Below are 16,855 nucleotides of genomic sequence, written 5' to 3'. Positions count from 1 at the left end.
CTAGCATAAGAGCCTTTTTTAGAGACAGTGTCAGGGCCTTAGTTAGGACTAGCGTCAGGGCCTTCTGTTACGTACAGTGTCAGAACCTGAGTTAGGAATAGTGTTAGGGCCTTAGTTAGGAACAGTATCAAGCCCTGACCTAGGACAAGCATCTAGGCCTTAATTAAGGACAGTGTCAAGGACTTGGGACTAAATACAGGGCCTGAGTTAGGCACAGCATAAGGGCTTTAGTTATCCTAAGAGGGAGGACATTAGCTAGTGAGAGGGTCAGGTTAACATCTAGGGATCGTGTCAGGAAATGACCTAGGGATAGTGTCAAGATGTTAGTTACTGAGAGTACCAGGGCCTTGTTTAGAACCAGTGTCAGGGCTTCAGGTAGGGACAGCGTCAGAGCCTGAAGTAGGGAGAGCGACAGGGACTGAGTAAGGCCTAGCATCAGTCCCTTAGCTGGGGACACTGTGAGGGCATGACTCAGGAGCAGCATCAGGGCCTCTGTAGGATCAGCATTACAGTCTTAGTTAAAGACATGATCAGGGCCTGAGTTAGGAGTAGGTTCAGGGCCTTAGTTAGGTATCATGTCCGGGCTTTAGTTAGGCACAGTGTCAGGGCATGAGTTAGGAGTATTGTCAAGGCCTTGGTTAAGGACAGTGTTAGGGCCTGACTTCAGACTAGTTAGGGTGTTAGTTAGGGACAGCACTAGGGCTTCAAGAAGGATAAGAGGCAGGACATTAGCTACAGATCGAGTCAGTTTACGGGCTAGGGATAATGTCAGTAAATGAGCAAGGGATAGTTTGAAGGCCTTAGGTATTCAGAGCATCAGGGCCTTATTTAGAAGCAGTGTCAGGGCCTTATCTAAGGACAGTGTCCAGGAAAGGCTTAGGAGTAGCACAAGTGCCTCTGTAGGATAAGAATCAGGGTGTTGGTTAAAGACATTATTGGGGTCTCTGTTATGGATAGCCTCAGGGCTTCACTTAGTGACAGTGTCAGGGTTCACTTAGGGTGAGTTTCAGGACTTTAGTAAGAGTTGGGTCAGGATATAAGCTCAGGATTGTGTCAGGATATAGATACTGACAGCAGCAAGTCTTTATATAGGGACAGTGTCAGGGCCTGAGATAGGAGTAGCATCGGTGCTTTTGTTAGGGTTAGGGTTTAGGGGTTAGGGTTTAGGGTTAGGGTTAGGGTTTAGGGTTAGGGTTTAGGGTTAGGGTTAGCGAATGGGTAAGTTTTAGGGTACAGGTGAGGGTACAGACAAGTGTTAGGGTCAGGGTACGTCTTAGGGCATGATTTAGGGTTAGTGTATCGGTTAGGATTAGGGTAAGTGTTATCGTAAAGTGTGGGGTTGGCGTTGGGGTTAAGTTTAGGGCTAGCGTTAGTTTAAGCAAATGGGTAAGATTTAGGGTACAGTTGAGGTTACAGAAACGTGTTATGTTTAGGGTACGTGTTAGGACACATGTTAGTGTTAGTGTATGGGCTAGGATTAGGCTATTTGTTAGGGTAAAGCCCAGGGTTGTGTTTGGGTTTAGGTTTAGGGCTACGTTTAGGGTTAGCGAACGGGTAAGTTTTAGTGTACATGTGAGGGTACGGAAAAGTGTTAGGGACATTGTATGTGTTAGGGCATGGGTTACTGTTAGTGTACTGTTTAGGAATAGGGTACGGGTTAGGTTAAAGTATAGGGTTGGTATTGGGTTTAGGTTTAGGGCTAGGGTTAGGTTTAGAGAACGGGTAAGTTTTATAGTACAGGTGACAATACAGAAACGTGTTAGGTTCCTGGTACGTGTTACAGCACGGGTTAGTGTTAGTGTATGAGTTAGGATTAGGGTAAATTGTAGAGTTGGGGTTGGGCTTAGGTTTAGGGCTAGGGTTAGGTTTAGTGAATGGGTAAAGTTTAGGGTACAGGTGAGGGTACAGAAAAGTGTTAGGATCAGGGTACATGTTAGGTCACTGGTTAGTGTGAGTGTACGGTTTAAGGATAGGGTACAGTTTAGTGTTAGTGGTAGGGTTGGGTTGGGGTTAGGTTTAGGACTAGGGTTAGGGTTAGGGATGGGGTAAGGTTTAGGGTACAGGTGAGGTTACAGTAATGTGTTAGGGACAGGGTACATGTTAGGTCATGGGTTAGTGTTAGTGTACGGGTTAAGATTAGGGTACAGCTTAGGGTTAGGTGTATGTTGGGGTTCAGATTAGGTTTAGGGCTAGGGTTAGGTTTAGCGAACAGGTAAGCTTTATGGTACAGGTGTGGGATCGGAAAAGTGTTATGGACAGGGTACATGTTAGGGCATGGGTTAGTGTTAGTGTACGGCTTAGGATTAGGGTACGGGTTAGGGTAAGGTGTAGTTTTTTGGGCTGGTGTTATGTTTAGGGCTAGGATTACTGTTAGTGAACTGGTAACGTTTAGAGTACAGGTGAGGGTACGGAAAAACGTTTGGGTCAAGGTACGTGTTCGGGCACAGGTTAGTTTTAGTGTACGGGTTAGGATTAGGATACGGTTTAGGGTGTGGTGTAGGTTTGGGGTCGTGGTTAGGTTTAGGGCTAGGGTTGGGTTAGCGAACGGTTAAGATTTAGAGTACAGCAGATGGTACAGAAACGTGTTAGTGTCAGGGTACATGTTAGGGCATGGGTTAGTGTTAGTGTACAGGTTAGGATTAGGTTACGGTTTAGGGTAATGAGTAGGGTTTGGGTTGGGGTTAGGTTTAGGGCTAGGGTTAGGTTTAGCGAACGAGTAAGGTTTAGGGTACAGGTTGGGGTACGATAATGTGTTAGGGTCAGGATATGTATTAGAGCACAGGTTAGTTTTAGTGTATGGGTTAGGATTAGGGTATGGGTTAGTGCTAGGGGTAACGTTGGGCTTGGGTTTAGGTTTAGGGCTAGGGTTAGCGTTAGCGAATGGTAAGTTTTAGGGTACAGGAGAGAGTACGGAAACGTGTTACAGTCAGGGAACGTATTAGGGCATGGATTAGTGTTAGTGTACGGGTTAGGAATAGGGTACGTGTTAGAGTAAGGGGTAGGGTTGGGTTTGGGATTAGGATTAGGGCTAGGGTCAGGCTTATTTAGCAAATGTGTAAGTTTTGGGTACAGGTGAGTGTACGAAAAATGTTAGGGTCATGGTAAGGGTTAGGGCACAGGTTAGAATTAGTGCATTGGTTAGGATTAGGGTAATGGGTAGGGTTGGGGTTGGGGTTAGGGTTAGGATTAGGGCTAGGGTTAGCGAATGCTTAAGTTTTAAGGTAGACGTGAGGGTACAGAAACGTGTTAGGCTCAGGGTACAAATTAGAGCACGTTAGTGTTAGTGTACGAATTAGGATTAGGGTAAGTTTTAGTGTAAGGGGTATGGTTGGGGTTAGGGTTAGTTTTAAGGCTAGGGTTAGGATTAGCTAACTGGTAAGGTTTAAGGTACAGTTGAGGGTATGGAAACTTTTGAGAGTCAGGGTACATTTTAAGGAATGGGTTTGTGTTAGTGTACGGGTTAGGATTAGTTTATGGGTTTGGGTATGGTATAGGGTTGGGGTTAGGTTTAGTTTTAGGGCTAGGGTTAGGGTTAGCAAACGGGTAAGTTTAGGGTACAGGTGAGAGTATAGAAATGTGTTAGGGTCAGGGTATGTGTTACGGCATGCGTTAGTGTTAGTGTACGGGTTAGGATTAGGGTACGGTCTGGCGTAATTGGTAGGGTTGAGGTTAGGGTTACATTTCGGGCTATCGTTATGGTTAGCGAATGGGTAAGTTTTAGGGTACAGTGGTGGGTACAGAACGTGTTTGGGTAAGGGTACGTGTTAGGGCACAGGTTATTGTTAGTGTATGGGTTAGGATTAGGATACGGGTAAGGGTAAGCTGTAGAGTTGGGGTTAGGTTTACCTTTACAGCTAGGGTTAGGGTTAGCAAAGGGGTAAGATTTAGGATACAAGTGAGGGTACGAAAAGTGTTAGGGTCAGGGTACGTGTTAGGGCATGGTTTAGAGTTAGTGTGGGTTAGGATTAGAGTATGGGTTAGGGTAAGGGTTTGGGTTGGGGTTAGGTTTAGCTTTAGAGATAGGGTTAGAGTTAGCAAACGGGTAAGTTTTAGGGTACAGTTGAAGGTACGGAAACGTGTTAGGGACAGGGTACAAATTAGAGCATAGGTCAGTGTTAATGTATGAGTTAGGATTAGGGTACGGGTTAGTGTAAGGGGTATGATTGAGGTTAGGGGTAGTTTTAGTGCTAGTGTTAGGTTTAGCGAACTGGTAAGGTTTAAGGTACACATGAGGGTATGGAAACTTGTTAGAGTCAGGGTAAGTGTCAGGGCATGGGTTAGTGTTAGTGTATGGATTAGGATTAGTTTATGGGTTTGGGTATGGTGTAGGGTTGGTGTTAGGGTTAGCGAATGTGTAAGGTTTAGGGTACAGCTGAGGGTACAGAAATGTGTTAGTGTCAGAGTACATGTTCGGGCTGGGTTGTTGTTAGTGTACAGGTTAGGATTAGGATACGGTTTAGGGTAAGTGGTAAGGTTAGGGTTAGGGTTAGGTTTACGTTTAGGGCTAGGGTTAGGCTTAGCAAACGGGTAAGCTTTAGGGTATAGGTGATTGTACGGAAACTTCTTAGGGTCAGGGTACGTGTTAGGGCACTTGTTAGTGTTAGTGTATGGGTTAGGATTTGGGTATGGGTTAGGGTATGGTGTAGGGTTTGGATTAGGGTTAGGTTTAGGGCTAGGTTAAGGTTAGCCAACGGGTAAGGTTTAGGGTATAGGTGGGGATATGGAACATATTAGGGTAAGGGTACATTTTAGGGCACAGGTTAGTGTTAGTGTACATGTTAGGATTCCAGTACACGTTAGGGTAAGGGGTAGTTTTGGGGTTAGGGTTAAGTTTAGGGCTAGGGTTAGGGTTAGCGAACTGGTAAGGTTTAGGGTACAGGTGAGGGTATGGGTACGTGTTAGGGTCAGGGTACATGTTAGGGCATGGGTTAGTGTTAGTGTACAGGTTAGGATTAGTGTACGGGTTAGGGTAAGGTGTAGGGTTGGGTCTAAGTTTGGTTTAGGGCTAGCATTAGGGTTAGCAAACGGGTAATGTTTAGGTTACAGGTGAGGGTACAGAAACGTGTTAGTGACTGGGTACAAATTAGAGCATAGGTTAGTGTTAGTGTACGAGTTAGGATTAGGATATGTTTTAGTGTAACGTGTATGGTTGGGATTAGCATTAGTTTTTGGGCTAGGGTTAGGATTAGCGAACTGGTAAGGTTTAAGGTACAGGTGAGGGTACAGAAACTTGTTAGAGTCAGGGTAAGTGTCAGGGCATGGGTTAGCGTTAGTGTATGGGTTAGGATTAGTTTATAGGTTTGGGTATGGTGTAGGGTTGCTGTTAGGGTTAGCGAACAGGTAAGGTTTAGGGTACAGCTGAGGGTATGGAAATGTGTTAGGGTTAGGGTACATGTTAGGGCACGGGTTATTGTTAGTGTATGGTTTAGGATTAGGATACGGGTTAGGGTAAGTGGTAGGGTTAGGGTTAGGTTTATGTTTAGATCTAGGGTTAGGGTTAGGAAACAGGTAAGGTTTAGGGTACAGGTGAGGGTACAGAAATGTGTTAGGGTCAGTGTACGTCTTAAGGCACAGGTTAGCATACGGGACAGTGTAAGGGGTAGGGTTGGGGTTTGGTTTAGGTTTAGGGCTAGGGTTAGGATTAGTGAACAGCTAAGATTTAGGGTACTGGTGAGGGTACAGAAACGTGTTAGGGTCAGGGTATGTGTTAGCGCACAGGTTAGTGTTAGTGTATGGTTTAGGGTAAGGGGTAGGTTTGGGGTTATGGTTAAGTTTTGGGCTAGGGTTATTGTTAGCACATAGGTAAGGTTTAGGGTACAGGTTAGTGTACAGAAAGGTGTTAGGTCAGGGTACGTGTTAGGGCAAGTGTTAGTTTTAGTGTACGGGATAGGGTAAGGAGTAGGGTTGGGTTTAGGTTTAGCTTTACAGCTAGTGTTAGGCTTAGCGAACGGGTAAGGTTTAGGGTACAGATGAGGGTACAGAAACGTGTTAGGGTCAGGGTACGTGTTAGGGCAAGGGTTAGTGTTAGTGTACGGGTTAGGGTAAGGGGTATGTTTGAGGTTATGTTTAGGTTTAGGGCTAGGGTTAGCATTAGCAAACGGATAAGATTTAGGGTACAGGTGAGGGTACAGAAACCTGTTAGGGTGAGGGCATTTGTTAGGGCATGGGTTAGTGTTAGTGTGCAGGTTAGGATTAGGGTACTGCTTAGGGTAAGGTTTAGGGTTGGGGTTAGGTTTAGGTTTAGGTCTAGGATTTGGCTTAGTGAACGGGTCAAGTTTAGGGTACAGGTGAGAGTATGGAAACGTGTTAGGGTCAGTGTATGTGTTAGGGCATGTGTTAGTGTTAGTGTGGGTGTAAGGATTCCGGTATGGGTTAGGGTAAGGGGTAGTTTTCGGGTTAGGGTTAGATTTAGGGCTAGGGTTAGGGTTAGATAACGCATAAGGTTTAGGGTACAGGTGAGGGTACAGAAAAGTGTTAGGGTCAGGATACATGTTAGGGTATGTGTTAGTGTGAGTGTATGGGTTAAGGTTAGGGTACTGGTTAGTGTTAGTGGTAGGGTTGGGGTTGGGGTTAGATTTAGGGCTAGGGTTAGGGTTAGCGAATGCATAAGGTTTAGTGTACTGGTGAGGGTACAGATACATGTTAGGGTCACTGTACATGTTAGGGAATGGGTTTGTTTTAGTGTACGGGTGAGGATTAGGGTATGGGTTAGGTTAAGGTGTAGGGTTGGGGTTAGGGATAGTTTTAGGGCAAGGGTTAAGGTTAGCAAACGGGTAAGTTTTAGGGTACAGCTGAGGCTATGGAAACGTTTTAGAGTAAGGGTACGTGTTAGGGCATGGGTTAGTGTTAGTGTACGGATTAGGAGTAGGTTACGGGTTAGGGTAGAGTGGAGGGTTGGAGTTAGGTTTAGGTTTAGGGCTAGGGTAATGGTTAGCAAACAGATAAGGTTTAGGGTATAGGTGAGGGTACAGAAAAGTGTTAGGATCAGTGTACGTGTTAAGGCACAGGTTAGTGTATGGGTTAGTGTAAGGGTTAGGGTTGGGGTTTTGGTTAGGTTTAGGGCTAGAGTTAGGGTTAGCGAATGGGTAAGGATTAGGGTACAGGTGAGGGTACGGAAAATTGTTATGTTCATGGTATGTTTTAGAGCATGGGTTAGTGTTAGTGTATGGGTTACGATTAATTTATGGGTTAGGTTAAGGTGTAGTGTTGGGGTTAGGTTTAGGTTTTGGGCTGGGGTTAGGGTCAGCAAAAGGGTAAGGTTTAAGGGACAGGTGAGGGTATGAAAAGTGTTAGGGTCAGGGTATGGGTTAGGGCACGGGTTAGTGTTAGTGTATGGGTTAGAATTAGGGTATGGTTTAGGGTGTGGGGTAGGTTTGGGGTTGGGTTTAGGTTTAGGGCTAGGGTTGGGTTAGCAAACGGGTAAGATTAGGAGTACAGGAGATGGTACAGAAAAGTGTTAGGGTCAGGGTACGTGTTAGGGCATGGGTTAGTGTTAGGGTACAGGTTAGGATTAGGTTATGGTTTAGGGTAAAGATTAGGGTTTGGGTTGGGGTTAGGTTTAGGGCTAGGGTTAGGTTTAGTGAACGAGTAAGGTTTAGGGTACAGGTTGGGGTACGGTAATGTGTTAGGGTCAGGATATGTGTTAGGGCATGGGTTAGTTTTTGTGTATGGGTTAGGATTAGGGTACGGGTTAGTGTTAGGGTTAGCGTTGGGGTTGGGGTTAGGTTTAGGGCTAGGGTTACATTTAGCCAGCGGTAAGTTTTAGGGTACAGGAGAGGGCACAGAAACGTGTTACAGTCAGGGAACATATTAGGGCATGGGTTAGTGTTAGTGTAATGGTTAGGATTAGGGTACGTGTTAGAGTAAGGGGTAGGGTTCGGTTTGGGATTAGGTTTAGGTCTAGGGTTAGGGTTAGCAAATGGGTAAGGTTTGGGTACAGGTGAGTGTACGAAAAGTGTTATGGTCAGGGTAAGTGTTAGGGCACAGGTTAGAGTTAGTGTATTCGTTAGGATTAGGGTACTGATTAGGGTAATGGGTAGGGTTGGGGTTGGGGTTAGGTTTAGGACTAAGGTTAAGGTTAGCGAACTGGTAAGGTTTAGGGTACAGATGAGGGTACAGAAACGTGTTAGGGTCAGAGTATGTGTTAGGGCATACATTAGTGTTAGTGTATGGGTTAGGATTAGGGTACAGGTTACGGTAAGGGGTAGGGTTCGGTTTGAAGTGAGGTTTAAGGCTAGTGTTAGGGTTAGCAAATGGGTAAGGTTTAGGGTACACTTGAGGGTATGGCAACGTGTTAGGTTCAGGGTACGTGTTAGGGCATGGATTAGTGTTAGTGTACAGGTTAGGATTAGGGTACGGGTTAGTGTAAAGGTTATGTTTGGGGGTGGTGTTAGGTTTAGGACTAGGATTAAGTTTAGTGAACAGGTAAGGTTTAGGGTACAGGTGAGGATACAGAAACGTGTTAGGCTCAGGGTACATGTTAGGGCATGGGTTAGTGTTAGTGTACGGGTTAAGGATTAGGGTACGGGTTAGGGTAATGGGTAGGGTTGCGGTTGGTGTTAGGTTTAGGGCTAGGGTTAGGGTTAGAGAACGGGTAAGTTTTAGGGTACAGGTGAGTGTACGGACAAGTGTTAGCATCAGGGTACATCTTAGGGCATGATTTAGTGTTAGTGTACTGGTTAGGATTAGGGTAAGTGTTATTGTAAGGGGTGGGGTTGGCGTTGGGGTTAAATTTAGGGCTAGGGTTAGTTTTAGTGAACGGGTAAGATTTAGGGTACAATTGAGGTTACAGAAACGTGTTCGGGTTAGGGTGTGTGTTAGTACACATGTTAGTGTTAATGTAAGGGCCAGGATTAGGGTACGGGTTAGGGTAAAGCCTAGGTTTGCGTTTGGGGTTAGGTTTAGGGCTAGGTTTAGGGTTAGCGAACGGGTAAGGTGTAGTGTACAGGTGAGGGTACGGAAAAGTGTTAGGGACAGTGTACGTGCTAGGGCACGGGTTACTGTCAATGTACAGTTTTGGATTAGGGTACAGGTTAGGGCTAGGGTTAGGGTTAGCGAACGGGTAAGGTTTAGGGTACAGGTGAGGGTACAGATAATTGTTAGGGTCAGGGTATGTGTTAGGGCATGGGTTAGTGTTAGTGTATGGTTTAGGAATAGGGTATGGGTTGGGGTAAGGGGCAGGGTTGGGATTCAGTTTAGGTTTGGACAGAGGGTTAAGGTTAGCGAACGGGTAAGATTTAGGGTACTGTTGAGGGCATGGAAACGTGTTGGGGTCAGAGTACGTGTTAGGGCACGAGTTAGTGTTAGTGTATGGGATAGGATTAGGGTATGGGTTAGGTTAAAGTATAGGGTTGGTGTTGGGTTCAGGTTTAGGGCTATGGTTAGGTTTAGCGAATGGGTAAGTTTTATAGTACAGGTGACAATACGGAAACGTGCTACACTCAGGGAACATATTAGGGCACGGATTAGTGTTAGTGTACAGTTTAGGATTAGGGTACGTGTTAGAGTAAGGGGTAGGGTTGGGTTTGGGACTAGGATTAGGGCTAGGGTTAGGGTTAGCAAACGGGTAAGGTTTGGGTACAGGTGAGTGTATGAAAAGTGTTAGGGTCAGGGTAAGTGTTAGGGCACAGGTTAGAGTTACTGTATTGTTTAGGATTAGGGTACTGGTTAGGGTAATGTTTGGGGTTGGGGTTAGGTTTAGGGCTAGTGTTAGGGTTAGTGAACGGGTAAGGTTTAGGATACAGTTGACGGTATGGCAATGTGTTAGGTTCAGGGTATGTGTTAGGGCATGGATTAGTGTTAGTGTACGGTTTAGGAATAGGGTATGGGTTAGGGTAAGGGGCAGGGTTGGGATTGAGGTTAGGTTTAGACCGAGGGTTAGGGTTAGTGAACGGGTAAGATTTAGGGTACAGGTGAGGGTACAGAAACGTGTTAGGGTCAGGGTATGTGTTAGGGCATGGGTTAATGTTAGTGTATGGGTTAGGATTAGGGTACGGTTAGGGTAAGGGTTAGGGTTGTGGTTGGGGTAAAATTTAGGCCTAGGGTTAAGGTTAGCAAACGGGTAAGGTTTAGGGTACAGTTGAGGGTACGGAAACGTGTTAGGGTCAGGCTACATGTTAGGGCATGGTTTAGTGTTAGTGTACGGTATAGGATTAGGGCACAGGTTAGGGTAACAGACAGGGTAGGTGTTGGGTTTAGGTTTATGTCTCGGGTTAGGTTTATCGAAAGAGTAAGCTTTAGGGTATAGGTTTGTTTACAGAGATGTGTTAGGGTCAGGGTATGTGTTAGGGCATGGGTTAGTGTTAGTGTATGGGTTAGGATTAGGGTACGAGTTAAGGTAAGGTGTAGGGTCGGGGTTGCGGTTATGTTTCTGGCTAGGGTTAGGTTTAGCAAACGGGTAAGTTTTAGAGTACAGGTGAGAGTACAGTAACATGTTACGGTCAGGGTACATGTTTGGGCACGGGTTAGTGTTAGTGTATGGGTTAGGATTAGGGTACGGGTTAGGGTAAGGTGTATGGACGGGGTTGCATTTAGGTTTAGCACTAGGGTTAGGGTTAGCGAATGGGTAAGTTTTAGGGTACAGGTGAGGGTACGGAAACGTGTTAAGGCCAGGGTATGTGTTAGGTCATGGGTTATTGTTAGTGTACGGATTAGGATTAGAGTATGGTTAGGGTAAGGGTTAGGCTTGCGTTTGTGTTTAGGTTTAGGGTTAGGTTTAGGGTTAGCGAACGGGTAAGGTTTAGGGTATAGGTGAGGGTAAGGAAATGTGTTAGGGTCAGGCTACATGTTAGTTCATGGGTTAGCATTAGTGTATGGGTTACAATTAGGGTACGGGTTAGGGTAAGGTGTAGGGTTGGGTTTGGGTTTAGGTTTAGGGCTAGGGTTAGGTTTATTGAACGGTTAAGCTTTAGGATATACGTTTGGTTATGGAAACGTGTTAGGGTCAGGGTACGTGTTTGGGCGTGGGTTAGTGTTAGTGTATGGGTTAGGATTAGGGTACGGGTTAGGGTAAGGGGTAGGATGGGGTTGGTGTTAGGTTTATGGCTAGGATTAGGGTTAGCGAATGGTTAAATTTTAGGGTATCGGTGAGGGTACGGAAAAGTGTTATTGTCAGGGTACGTGTTAGGGCAAGTGTTACTGTTAGTATACGGTTTAGGATTAGGTTACGGGTTAGGGTAAGGTGTAGGTTTGGTGTTTGGGTTAGGTTTAGGGCTAGGTTTAGGGTTAGCAAACGGGTAAGATTTAGGGTACAAGTGAGGGTACAGAAATGTGTTAGGATCAGTGTATGTGTTAGGGAATGGGTTATTGTTAGTGTACGGGATAGGATTAGGGTACGGGTTAGGGTAAGGTGCAGGGTTGTGTTTGGGGTTAGGTTCATGGCTAGGCTTATGGTTAGTCAAGGGGTAAGGTTTAGGGTACAGGTGAGGGTACAGAAACGTGTTAGGGTCAGGGTATGTCTTCGGGCACAGGTTAGTGTTAGTTTACGGGTTAGGATTAGGGTACATTTAGGTTAAGGGGTAGGGTTGCGGTTGTGGTTAGGTTTAGGGCTAGGATTAGGTTTAGAGGACGGGTAAGTTTTAGGGTACAGGTGAGGGTACAGAAACGTGTTAGGCTCAGGGTACATGTTAGGGCACGGATTAGTGTTAATGTATGGGTTAGGATTAGGTTATGGGTTAAGGTATGGTGTAGGGTTGGGGTTGTGGTTAGGTTTAGGTTTAGTGTTAGGGTTAGCGAACGTGTGAGGTTTAGGGTATAGGTGAGGGCATGGAAACCTGTTATGGTCAGGGTATATCTTAGGGGATGGGTTAGTGTTAGTGTATGGGTTACGATTAGGGTACAGGTTAGGGTAAGGTGTAGGGTTGGGTTTGGGTTTAGGTTTAGGGCTAGGGTTAGGTTTAGTGAACAGTTAAGTTTTAGGGTATAGGTTTGGTTATGGAAATGTGTTAGGGTCACTGTACGGGTTTGGGCAAGTTTTAGTGTTAGTGTATGGGTTAGGGTTAGGGTACGGGGTAGGGTTGGGTTTGGGGTTAGGTTTAAGGCTAGGGTTAGGGTTAGCAAATGGGTAAGGTCTAGGGTACAGGTGAGGTTTCATTAATGTGTTATGGTCAGGGTACCTGTTAGGGCACATGTTAGTGTTAGTGTATGTGTTAAGATTAGGGTACAGCTTAGGGTTAGGTGTAGGTTTGGGTTTGGGTTAGGTTTAGGACTAGGGATAGGGTTAGCAAATGGGTACGTTTTAGGTTACAGGTGAGGGTACGGAAAAGTGTTATGGTCAGGGTACATGTTAGGGCATGGGTTAGTGTTAGTGTATCGGTTAGGATTAGGGTATGGGTTATGGTAAGGTGTAGGTTTGGGGTTTTGTTTAGGTATAGGGCTAGGGTTAGGGTTAGCGACCGGGTAAGTGTTAGGGTACAGGTGAGGGTACGGAAAATTGTTCAGTACAGGGTACGTGTTAGGGCATGTGTTAGTGTTAGTGTTTGGTTTAGGATTAGGGTACGGGTTAGGGTAAGGTGTAGGGTTGGGGTTAGGTTTAGGTTTAGAGCTAGGGTTAGGGTTAGTGAATGGTAACGTTTAAGGTACAGGTGAGGGTACAGAAAAGTGTTAGGGTCAGGGTACATGTTAGGGTATGGGTAAGTGTTAGTGTACTGGTTAGCATTAGGGTATGGGTTACCGTAAAGTGTATGGTTGGGTTTAGGTTTAGGGCTAGGGTTAGGGTTAGTGAACAGTAAGGTTTACGGTGCAGGTGAGGGTACAGAAACGTGTTATGGTCAGGATATGTGTTAAAGCACCAGTTACTTTTACTGTAAGGATTAGGATTAGGGTACAGGTTAGGGTAAGGTGTAGGATTGGGGTTGGGGTTAGCTTTAGCGCTAGGGTTAGGGTTAGCAAACCGGTAAATTTTAGGGTACAGGTGAGGATACAGAAATGTGTTAGGGTCAGGGTAAGTGTTAGGGCACGTGTCCGTGTTAGTGCACACCTTCGGATTAGGGTACAGGTTAGGGTAAGGTGTAGGTTTATGGTTGGCATTAGGTTTAGGGCTAGGGTTGCTGTTATTGAACGGGTAAGGTTTATGGTACAGGTGAGGGTACAGAAAAATGTTTGGGTCAGGGTACGTGTTAGGGCACATATTAGTGTTAGTGTATGGGTTAGGATTATGGTATGGTTTAGGGTAGAGGGTAGCATTGGGGTTGGGGTTAGGTTTAGGTTTAGGGTTAACGAATGGGTAAGATTTAGGGTACAGGAGAGTGTACAGAAACGTGTTAGGGTTAGGGTACATGTTAGGGCACGGGTTACTGTTAGTGGACAGGTTAGGATTAGGTTACAGTTTAGGGTTATGTGTAGGGTTTGGGATGGGTTTTGGTTTAGGGCTAGGGTTAGCTTTAGCGAACGGGTAAGGTTTGGGGTACAGGTTGGGGTACGGTAATGTGTTAGGGTCAGGATACATGTTAGGTCATGGGTTAGTGTTAGTGTACGGGTTAGGATTAGAGAATGGATTACGGTAAGGTGTAGGGTTGGGGTTGGGGTTAGGATTAGGGCTAGAGTTAGGGTTAGTGAACGGGTAAGATTTAGGGTACAGCTGAAGGTATGTAACCGTGTGAGAGTCAGGGTACGTGTTGGGACATTGGTTAGTGTTAATGTATGGTTTAGGATTAGGGTGCAAATCAGGGTAAAGGACAGGGCTAGGTTTGGGGTTAGGTTCATGGCTAGGTTTACGGTTAGTCAACGGGTAAGGTTTAGGATACAGGTGAGGGTACAGAAACGACTTAGGGTCACGGTAGGTCTTCGGGCACAGTTTAGTGTCAGTTTATGGGTTAGGATTAGGGTACGTTTAGGTTAAGGGTTAGGGTTGCAGTTATGGTTAGGTTTAGGGCTAGGATTAGGTTTAGAGGACGGGTAAGGTTTACAGTACAGGTGAGGGTACGGACACGTGTTAGGCTCAGGGTACATGTTAGGGCACAGATTAGTGTTAGTGTACAGGTTAGGATTAGGTTACGGGTTAGGGTAAGTGGTAGGGTTGGTGTTGGGGTTAGGTTTAGGGCTAGGGTTAGGGTTAGTGAAAGGGTAAGGTTTAGGGTACAGCTGAGTGTAGGGAAAAGTGTTAGGTTCAGGGTACATGTTCGGGCATGGGTTAGTGTGAGTGTACGGGTTAAGGTTAGGGTACAGGTTAGTGTTAGTGGTAGGGTTGGGGTTGGGGTTAGGTTTAGTTCTAAGGTTAGTGTTAGCGAACGGGTAAGGTTTAGGGTACAGGTGAGGTTAAGGTAATGTGTTACAGTCAGGGTACATGTTAGGGCACGTGTTAGTGTTAGTGTATGGGTTAGGATTAGGGTACACGTTAGGGTAAAGTGTAGGTTTGGGGTTGGCATTAGGTTTATGGCTAGGATTAGGGTTAGCGAACAGTTAAGTTTAGGGTATAGGTGAGGGTATGGAAAAGTGTTAGGGTCTGGATACGTTTTAGGGCAAATGTTAGTGTACGTGTTAGGGTAAGGTGTATTGTTGGGGTTGGTGTTAGGTTTAGGGCTAGGGTTAGGTCTAGAGAACGGTTAAGCTTTATGGTATAGGTTTGGTTACAGAAACTTTTCAGGGTCATGGTATTTGTTTGGGCATGGCTTAGTGTTAGTGTACAGGTTAGGATTAGGGTATGGTTTAGGGTAAGGGGTAGGGTTGGGGTTGGGGTAAGGTTTAGGGCTAAGGTTAGGGTTAGTGAACGGTTGAGGTTTGCTTACAGGTAAGCGTACGGAAACGTGTTAGGTCAGTGTACTTGTTAGGGCATGGTTTTGTGTTAGTGTATGGGTTAGGATTAGGGTACAGGTTAGGGTAAGGTGTAGGGTTGGGGTTAGGTTTAGGGCTAGGGTTACGGTTAGCGAACGTGTAAGGTTTAGGGTACAGGTGAGGGTACAGAAAAGTGTTAGGGTCAGGATACATGTTAGGCTATGTGTTAGTGTGAGTGTACGGGTTAAGGTTAGGGTACAGGTTTGTGTTAGTGGTAGGGTTGGGGTTGGGGTTAGATTTTGGCCTAGGATTAGGGTTAGCAAATGGGTAAGATTTAGGGTACAGGTGAGGGTACAGAAACGTGTTAGGGTCAGGGTACATGTTAGGGCATGGGTTAATGTTAGTGTTTGGATTAGGATTAGAGTACGGTTATGGTAAGGGTTAGGGTTGCATTTGGGTTTAGATTTAGCGCTAGGGTTAGGGTTAGTGAACGGTTAAGGTTTAGGGTATCAGTGAGGGTAAGGAAACGTGTTAGGCTCAGGCTACATGTTAGGGCATGGAATAGAGTTAGTGTATGGGTTACGATTAGGGTACGGGTTAGGGTAAGTTGTAGGGATGGGTTTGGTTTTAGGTTTAGGGCTAGGGTTAGGTTTAGTGAATGGTTAAACTTTAGGGTATAGGTTTGGTTATGGAAATGTGTTAGGGTCAGGGTACGTGTTTGGGCATGGGTTAGTGTTAGTGTATGGGTTAGGATTAGGGTACGGGTTAGGGTAAGGGGTAGGGTGGGGTTGGCATTAGGTTTATGGCTAGGATTAGGGTTAGTAAATGGTTACATTGTAGGGTATCAGTGAGGGTACAGAAAAGTGTTATTGTCAGGGTACATGTTAGGGCATGGGTTATTTTTAGTGTATGGGTTACGATTAGGGTACGGTTAGGGTAAGTGGTGGGGTTGCGGTTGTGGTTAAGTATAGGGCTAGGGTTAGGGTTAGCGAAAGGGTAAGGTTTAGGGTACAGTTGAGGGTACGGAAACGTGTTAGGGTCAGGGTACATGTTAGGGCATGGGTTAGTGTTAGTGTACAGGATAGGATTAGGGCACGGGTTAGGGTAATGGACAGTGTAGGGTTTGCGTTTAGGTTTATGTCTAGGGTTAGGTTTAGCGAACGGGTAAGCTTTAGGGTATATGTTTGGTTACGGAGATGTGTTTGGGTCAGGGTACGTGTTAGGTCACGGCTTAGTGTTAGTGTACGGGTTAGGATTAGTGTACGGGTTAGTGTAAGATATAGGGTTGGGGTTGGGGTTAGGTTTAGGCCTAGGGTTAGTGTTAGTGTACGGGTAAGGTTTAGGGTATAGTGGAGGGTACGAAAAAGTGTTATGTTCAGCGTACATGTCAGGGCATGCGTTAGTGTGAGTGTACGGGTTAAGGTTAGGGTTCAGGTTAGTGTTAGTGCTAGGGTTGGGGTTGGGGTTAGGTTTAACGCTAGGGTTTGGCTTAGCGAATGGATAAGGTTTAGGGTACAGAAACGTGTTAGTCTCAGGGTACATATTAGGGCACGGACTAGTGTTAGTGTAAGGGATAGGATTAGGGTACGTGTTAAGGTAAGGTGTAGGTTTGGGGTTTTGTTTAGGTATAGGGCTAGGGTTAGGGTTAGCGACTGGGTAAGTGTTAGGGTACAGGTGAGGGTACAGAAAATTGTTCTGTACAGGGTATATGTTAGGGCATGTGTTAGTGTTAGTGTATGGTTTAGGATTAGGGTAGGGTTAGGGTAAGGTGTAGGGTTGGGGTTAGGTTTAGGTTTAGAGCTAGGGTTAGGGTTAGTGAATGGTAAGGTTTAAGGTACAGGTGAGGGTACAGAAAAGTGTTAGGGTCAGGGTACGTGTTAGGGTATGAGTAAGTGTGAGTGTACTGGGTAGCATTAGGGTATGGGTTACGGTAAAGTGTAGGGTTGGGATTAGGTTTAGGTTTAGGGCTAGGGTTAGGGTTAGTGAACGGTAAGGTTTAGGGTACAGGTGAGGGTACAGAAACGTGTTATGGTCAGGATATGTGTTAAAGCACCAGTTACTTTTACTGTACGGATTAGGATTAGGGTACTGGTTACGGTAAGGTGTAGGATTGGGGTTGGGGTTAGCTTTAGTGCTAGGGTTAGGG

Source organism: Mesoplodon mirus (genome assembly GCF_964341445.2).
Source record: "Mesoplodon mirus genome assembly, chromosome: 10".
NCBI lineage: Eukaryota > Metazoa > Chordata > Mammalia > Artiodactyla > Ziphiidae > Mesoplodon > Mesoplodon mirus.
The sequence above is the reverse complement of the archived record's forward strand: the minus strand, read 5'-3'. Positions refer to the sequence as shown.